Raw genomic sequence first — 7135 nt, forward strand, 5'->3', positions numbered from 1 at the left:
ACCCAGCTTGGCAATATCAGTTGTTTAGAGAATGCAAGATGGGAATCTTGATGCAAATTTACAAGAACAGAAAACTTTCAGAAGGAAGGAGAAACCAAAGGAGAATGAGAATCAGAATAGGCCAAGGATCTCTCCATTTTCAATACAAGTCAGCTCAATTTCCATACCTCTGTATCTGTCTCAAATAACTATCACCTACTAGGTGTATGTGGCTGTGTGTGTGTGTGTGTGTGTGTGTGTGTACTCATTTTCCCAGAAGTAATGAGAAAATAGATTCTGTGTTCTTAATGTGAGAAACTATAGACAGTTCAAAGAATGACAAAGTAGTATAAGGGTTATTTTATTTTATTCTGAATTCTATGCTTATCTTTAAAGCAGCTCTATCACATAGTGACCCCTTTAGACATCCAGTAAGAAGCAATCATCCCCAAAACAGAGGGCAATCTCACTGGTCATTTTATTATCACCAATAGAATATAACACACAAGTTATACAGATTACCCAGTGTATGTGCAACATGCCCTTCTCATTTGCCTCTGTTCCCAAGAAACAAAATATTTCTCATATCAAGAAGTTCCAAGTTCTTAAACCTACACAAAGGGCTACACTAAGGAATCCTGAGAATAATAGATTCTTCCTCAGGGAAGAACACACCATTTGTACATGCAGTACAAAATTTTCAACCCTTAAACTGTATATTTATAAGAACCAGTACACAGACTAGTATTTATGCATTTAGTGTGTGCATATGTATATATGCATGTATATACTATATACACACTAACTGCATAAATATATATGTAATTACATTATAATTGCAAAATACTGAAAATATTTTTTAAATTTTCATAAATAAGCACTCTGTGTACTTTCTATACTTTCTACTGCCCTGTGGATGAAATGCTTTATAACCTGTCAATATCCTCAAAGCTTAAGCCATTTTTATTTCATCCAAGTATTTTCTCAAGAAATACAGTTGGTATTTTCTTAATAATCAAAGATCCACATATAAGATGCTGTTCATCTTACACTGCACTAGGGAACCTGTGAAAGAAATTCGATCCTTGAATTGACAGTGGGTGCACAATAATAATCCTGGTGCTTGAAAGGCGAAGCCAAGTAGACCAAAGCTTGGATTATAAGGAGCCCCGGGCTGCTGGAGTAGGTACATCTTTGCTAGAGCGCATTGGCCCAGCCATCATCTGGCTGATAACACCAGCTCCAAAATTTGGACATACTGGACATCTAGTTGGCTCCAATTTGTAAACCACAGGATGAGTATTCAGTGGGCATGAGCGATTGAGAACATTCTATCACACCATAAACCTTGGTGTAGATCACTTCCTAGAGGGTACAATGAGTACACGGCTTCTTTCTCCTTTGATGACCTTAGAGAAATCCTCAAAGAAAGCTGAGTAGTGGAATCGTAAATTCTAGACAAACCCAGAAGCGAACTCAAGAAACAACTTCAACCCCTGAGATTTCTTTGGAAGCAGAACCCATAGAACTTGTGGAAACGGTTGGAAATGAAACTGTGGACTTCACCTGTGAATCTTTAGAGCCTGTGGTTGTGGACCTGACTCACAATGACTCTGTTGTGATTGTTGAAGAAAGGAGAAGGCCAAGGAGAAATGGGAGGAGGTTGTGCCAAGACCATGCTGACAGCTATGTGGTGAGAAGGGATGACGAGGAACTGTCTAGGGACAAAGATGTGTACATGACTACCCACACTCTTCGAAGCACCAAGGATGATGGTGCTACTGGACTCAGGATACTGTCAGCTGTCCGATCTGCATGGATGGATTCCCTGAGATTGTGCAGAATGGATGTCTCATTGTTTCTTCAGAATGTGGCCATGTCTTGTGTAGCCAGTGCCTCCGTGGTGATTCCCTTAAGAATGCTAACACTTGCACAACTTGTAGGAAAAAAATCAACCATAAAGGATACCACCCCATTTATATATGAAATGTTCACAAATGCTTAGGATACACCAGGCTGGCTTTTTTGCATGATGTCTACCTCCAGTTTCCTGAGCTCAAAAAGACTTTCAAAAAATCAATGTCTGATGTAAAACTGGTCTTTTGTTTTCCAACCCCTTAGATCCTTTTGTTATCTCCATAGTAATGCTTTGGAGGACGAGATCCAGGGGTTCTCCCAGATCAGATCAGCATCTCTGCCTCTCTGGGTGGTCTGAGCCCAGAGTAGGAAAAAAGGAGTCAGGCATATTGGAGTTGAGCATCATGGCCCCAGCCTCTATGGAGCTTACATTGGCCAAGAAGTTCTGTTGAGAAAGTTTGTCCCAGTTCTTGTGGGTGCAGAACCTACCAGTTAGCTCTTCTGCCTGCCAAACAGTGACCTGGCCAGATAGTCCAAATAGCCCAAGAATACTAGTACATAAACTGCCCATGAAAAGCCTAACTGGTGCACTTTTAGTTTTCCTTCCCATGAGAGTAGAGGTGACCTATAATTCTGCCTGAAACTTATCATTGATGTGCAGTGTTTTCTGCAAATCAGGAGACTCTGCAGGGCAATCCTGTTTCCCAAGAATGAGAAAGTGCAGTAAAGCCCGTTCTTCACCTGCTCTTCAGCATCTGGAAGATGTAGCACTGATAGTATCCTCAGCCAAGTGTTGCCCATCCCACCCCATCTCTGTTCACCAACTGTTCTCAGGAATCCTACCCATGCTCCAAAGTTCTTTTCCTGGCACAGAATATTCAAGGCTAATAGGACAAGCAAGTGTTTGAGTGTCCTCTCTTTTCTGCTAAGATGTGTCTGTCCTATGTTGTCTACATAGATATCAGGAGGTGGTATCGGTAACAACGGCCTTATCAGCTGTTCACTTACATGCTTTTGCCCAAGTCACTGTTATCCATATTTCAGAACTGTTGCCCTACTCAACCTACTACTGCCCTGGCTTTCCTACACCCCTTGAATAGATGGATATTTCCAAAGCTGCTCTTCTATCCAATTGAGCTTTGATCCTCTGGACTTTTGACTGCTCAGTAGGTTTTGGTCGGCAAAGCACGGTGCCTCTTCTTCCCAGTGGGACCACATAACAATATCTGCTCCAATCTATATGTGTGGGAGCCTCTGGTGCTCTCAGAGACAGTGAGGTAGTAAATTGTCCCTAGGGACACTAGGCACAAGATGGCTTGTAGAAGATAGGCCTTCAATGCCAGCCTGCCTCCACCTCCAGATTACTTCCTCAGAGGGCTTCAAGCCAAAGCAATAGCCTTTTTGTGTGAAACATCTTTGAGGTGGGAAAAGGACCACTGGATCTTTGCTAGCAATAACTGACTTTCAGTTTACTGTTCTGAAGGAGCAGGGACTCACCACAGAATTCACTTTAAATGGAGCTGAAGGAGTGTTCCTCCTCTATGTGAAAAAAAATAGTTTTATTCTTCATTCTGACTTTTTAACCGTTTGACTTCAGTTAGTTTGAATGAGAGTAATAAGTCTTTTCCATGGACTCAGAGGGTAAGAGCATTAACTCTCATCATTGTGATGTGTGGTATGTGCCCTCCCATTGGATGTCACAGCCATTGAGTTCCCCATGGGCCTCATGGACTTGGTTTTGTTAGTTCTAATGATAGCAAGTTCACTGGTAATGCAGCCAGTTTACTGGTAAATATGGTTACACCAATTTAAAAATTCATTTTCTCCTTAAAGACGGTTTATGAAGTTGAGCATAAAAGTTCTACTACTTCATTCTAAATTAAATTGAGAAAAAGATGTGTTTATTTCTTCTAATCAGAAAATGCTTTAATAGGAAAAGGTTGGTATAGGAAAGATTTTCTTTCCTTTTTCCTTAATGTATATAGTTTAACCCTTTTCTTTGTTACATGTAAACTATGCTCATGGGTATCAGTCTGTTCTGGACTAGTATTAAAGATGGAAACAAAAGAAAAAAGATAAGGGAGCCCCAACCTTCCTTATAATTATAATAATAATAGTTACTTTTATTATTATTATATACATATATAAAATAATAATCACACAATTTGATGATATCAATTATTTATAGAATGCATGATGGGAATCTTGATGCAAATTGACAAGAAGTGACATTAATAATTATATGTGTTATAAATATAATTATTATATATGTATATATCAAATATAATACAATAATATATAATATAATACACATCAATTATTATGTTATCATTAATATTTATTATTATTTTAAAATGTTTGCTCCTTTTCCCAGGTGAGTTTAATATAGAAGGGAAAGTATGAGAACTAATACTTGTTAACTGAAATTTGAAGACCTTATCCTAATACTTCATATTTATCTCCAATATGACCAGTGCCATGATTATTTACAGTTTAAGTGATTTAAGATGTTATGAAGCTGATATAATACTATAAATTTACACCTTTAGTGTTTGATATGGAGGCAAGATACAGTAATTTCACAGTCCAAATTCTTTACCTTCAGTATAAACAAAAACTGAATGGAAATTGTCATAAAATATTTCTTTCATCTAATTCTGTTGAGAAGCTTGGCTATTGACTTGTAGCCTTGTCTAGTCCCTGATTTCGCAGGATTGCTTCCTGGTGGATAGCCCTAGCCTCTTGTTGTCATGGTAATTCCACTCTTGGGAGGGGATGTGAAGGAGGAGTGAATCTTGTAAACCTTCTGTCCAATCAAATTTGTTAAATAAAGGCTACAGCCAGTGATTGGGCAGTGGAAGAGGAGTGGGAGGAGCCAGAAGCAGGGAAAGAGGATAAGAGGAGAAGAGCAGTTGGAGTTAGAGGAGTTGGTGGTTGGTGGAAGAGGAGAGGAAGAAGACCTTGACCTAGGAAACCACAAGTTGTTAAGAGCTCTCTGAGCTGGGGAATAGTGTAGTTTAATGGTAAATCTGCTCAATCTAGGCATGCAGCATTCATTTGATATTTATTGACTTGTGTCTTTATTCTATGGACTCCCTATGGGCAAGAGATTTACTGCAACATTGCTTCAAGTTTCTTTCCATTTAGTTTAATGTTGGCTACTTGCATGATGCATATTGCCTTTACTATGATTAGGTATGCCATGAATTCCTGATCTTTCCACGGCTTTTACCATGAAGGGATGTTGAATTTTGTCAAATTCTTTCTCAGCATCTAGTGAAATGATCATGTAGTTTTTTTCTTTGAGTTTGTTTATATAGTGAATTATGTTGATGGATTTCCCTATATATATATATTGAACTATCTCTGCATTCCTGGGATAAAGCCTATTTGATCATGATTGATGATAATTTGGATGTGTTCTTGGATTCAGTTTGTGCGAATTTTATTGAGTATTTTTCCATGGATATCCATAAGGGAGACTGGTCTCAAGTTCTATTTTGTTGTTGTTGTTGTATCTTTGTGTGGTTTAGGTATAAGAATAATTGCAGCTTCATGGAATAAATTGTATAGTGCTCCTTCTGTTTCTATTTTCTGGGACAGTTTAAAGAGAATTGGTATTAGGTCTTCTTTGAAAATCTGATAGAAGTCTGCACTAAAACCATCTGGTCCAGGCTTGGTGGAGAGACTTTTAATTACTGCTGCTATTTCTTTAGGGGTTATGGGACTGTTTAGATGGTTTATCTGCTCCTGATTTAATATTGGTACCTGGTATCTGTCTAGAAAATTGTCCATTTCATCCAAATTTTCCAGTTTTGTTGAGTATAAGCTTTTATAGTAGGATATGATGAGTTTTTTTAATTTCCTCAGTTTCTTTTGTTATGTCTCACTTTTCATTTCTGATTTTATTAATTTGGGTAATGTCTCTGTGCCCTTTGGTTAGTCTGCCTAAAGGTTTATCTATCTAGTTGATTTCTCAAAGAACCAGTTCCTGGTTTTGTTGATACTTTGTATAGTTCTGTTTGTTTAAACTTGGTTGGTTTCAGCCCCGAGTTTGTTTATTTCCTCCCATTTACACCTCTTTAGTGTGTTGCTCCTTTTTGTTCTAGAGCTTTCAGGTATGTTGTCGAGCTGCTAGTATATGCTATCTCCAGTTTCTTTTTGTAAGTACTTAGAGCTATGAGTTTTCCTCTTAGCACTGCTTTTACTGTGTCTCCTAACTTTTGGTATAAAGAGCCTTCATTTTCATTAAATTCTAAAAACTCTTTAATTTCTTTCTTTATTTCTTCCTTCACCAAGTTATAATTGAGTAGAGCATTGTTCAGTTTCCACATATATGTGGGCTTTCCTTTTTTTTTATTGAAGACTTTAGTCTTTAGTGATCTGATAGGATGCAAGGGATTATTCAGTCTTTTTGTATCTATTGAGGCCTGTTTTGTGACCAATTATATGGTCTATTTTGGAGAAGGTACCATGAGGGTGCTGAGAAAAAGGTATGTTGTTTTGTTTTAGGATGAAATGTTCTATACATATCTGTTAAATTCATTTGGTTCATAAGTTCTGTTAGTTTCACTGTGTCTCTGTTTAGTTTCTGTTTCCATGATCTGTCCATTGCTGAGAGTGGGGTGTTGAAGTTCCCCACTATTATTGTGTGAGGTGCCAAGTATGCTTTGAGCTTTAGTAAAGGCTTTTCTTTTCTTTTCTTTTTATTTTTTTTCTTTCTTTCTTTCTTTCTTTCTTTCTTTCTTTCTTTCTTTCTTTTTTTTTTTTTTTTTTTTTTTTTTTTGTGTTAATGCAGAGGCCCTTGCATTTAGAGCATAGATGTTCAGAATTGAGAGTTTATCTTGGTAGATTTTTTTCTTGGACGAATATGAAGTGTCCTTCCTTATCTTTTTTGATAACTTTTGGTTGAAAGGCGATTTTATTATTTGATATTAGAATGGCTACTCAAGGTGGTTTCTTGGCACTATTTGCTTGGAAAATTGTTTTCCAGCCTTTATTCTGAGGTAGTATCTGTCTTTGTCACTGAGGTGCGTTTCCTGTATGCAGCAAAATTCTGAGTCCCGTTTACATATCCAGTCCGTTAGTCTTCTTCTTTTTATTGGGGAATTGAGTCCATTAACTTTAAAATATATTAAGGAAAAAATTATTGATGATTCCTGCTATTTTTGTTATTAGAGGTGGAATTATGTTTGTGTTGCTATCTTCTTTTGTGTTTGTTGAAAGATTACTTTCTTGCTTTTTTTAGGTTGTGGTTTCCCTCCTTGTGATGGTGTTTTCCATCTATTATCCTTTGTAG

General features: G+C 37.4%; 1 pseudogene; it reads left to right on the top strand.

The window, feature by feature from the left end:
- Nucleotides 1–1965, top strand: part of LOC117723489 (E3 ubiquitin-protein ligase RNF4-like) — a 52651-nt pseudogene extending 50686 nt beyond the window's left edge.
- Nucleotides 1966–7135: the final 5170 nt, after the last annotated feature.

Source organism: Arvicanthis niloticus, chromosome 18, assembly GCF_011762505.2.
Source record: "Arvicanthis niloticus isolate mArvNil1 chromosome 18, mArvNil1.pat.X, whole genome shotgun sequence".
Taxonomy (NCBI): Eukaryota; Metazoa; Chordata; class Mammalia; order Rodentia; family Muridae; genus Arvicanthis; species Arvicanthis niloticus.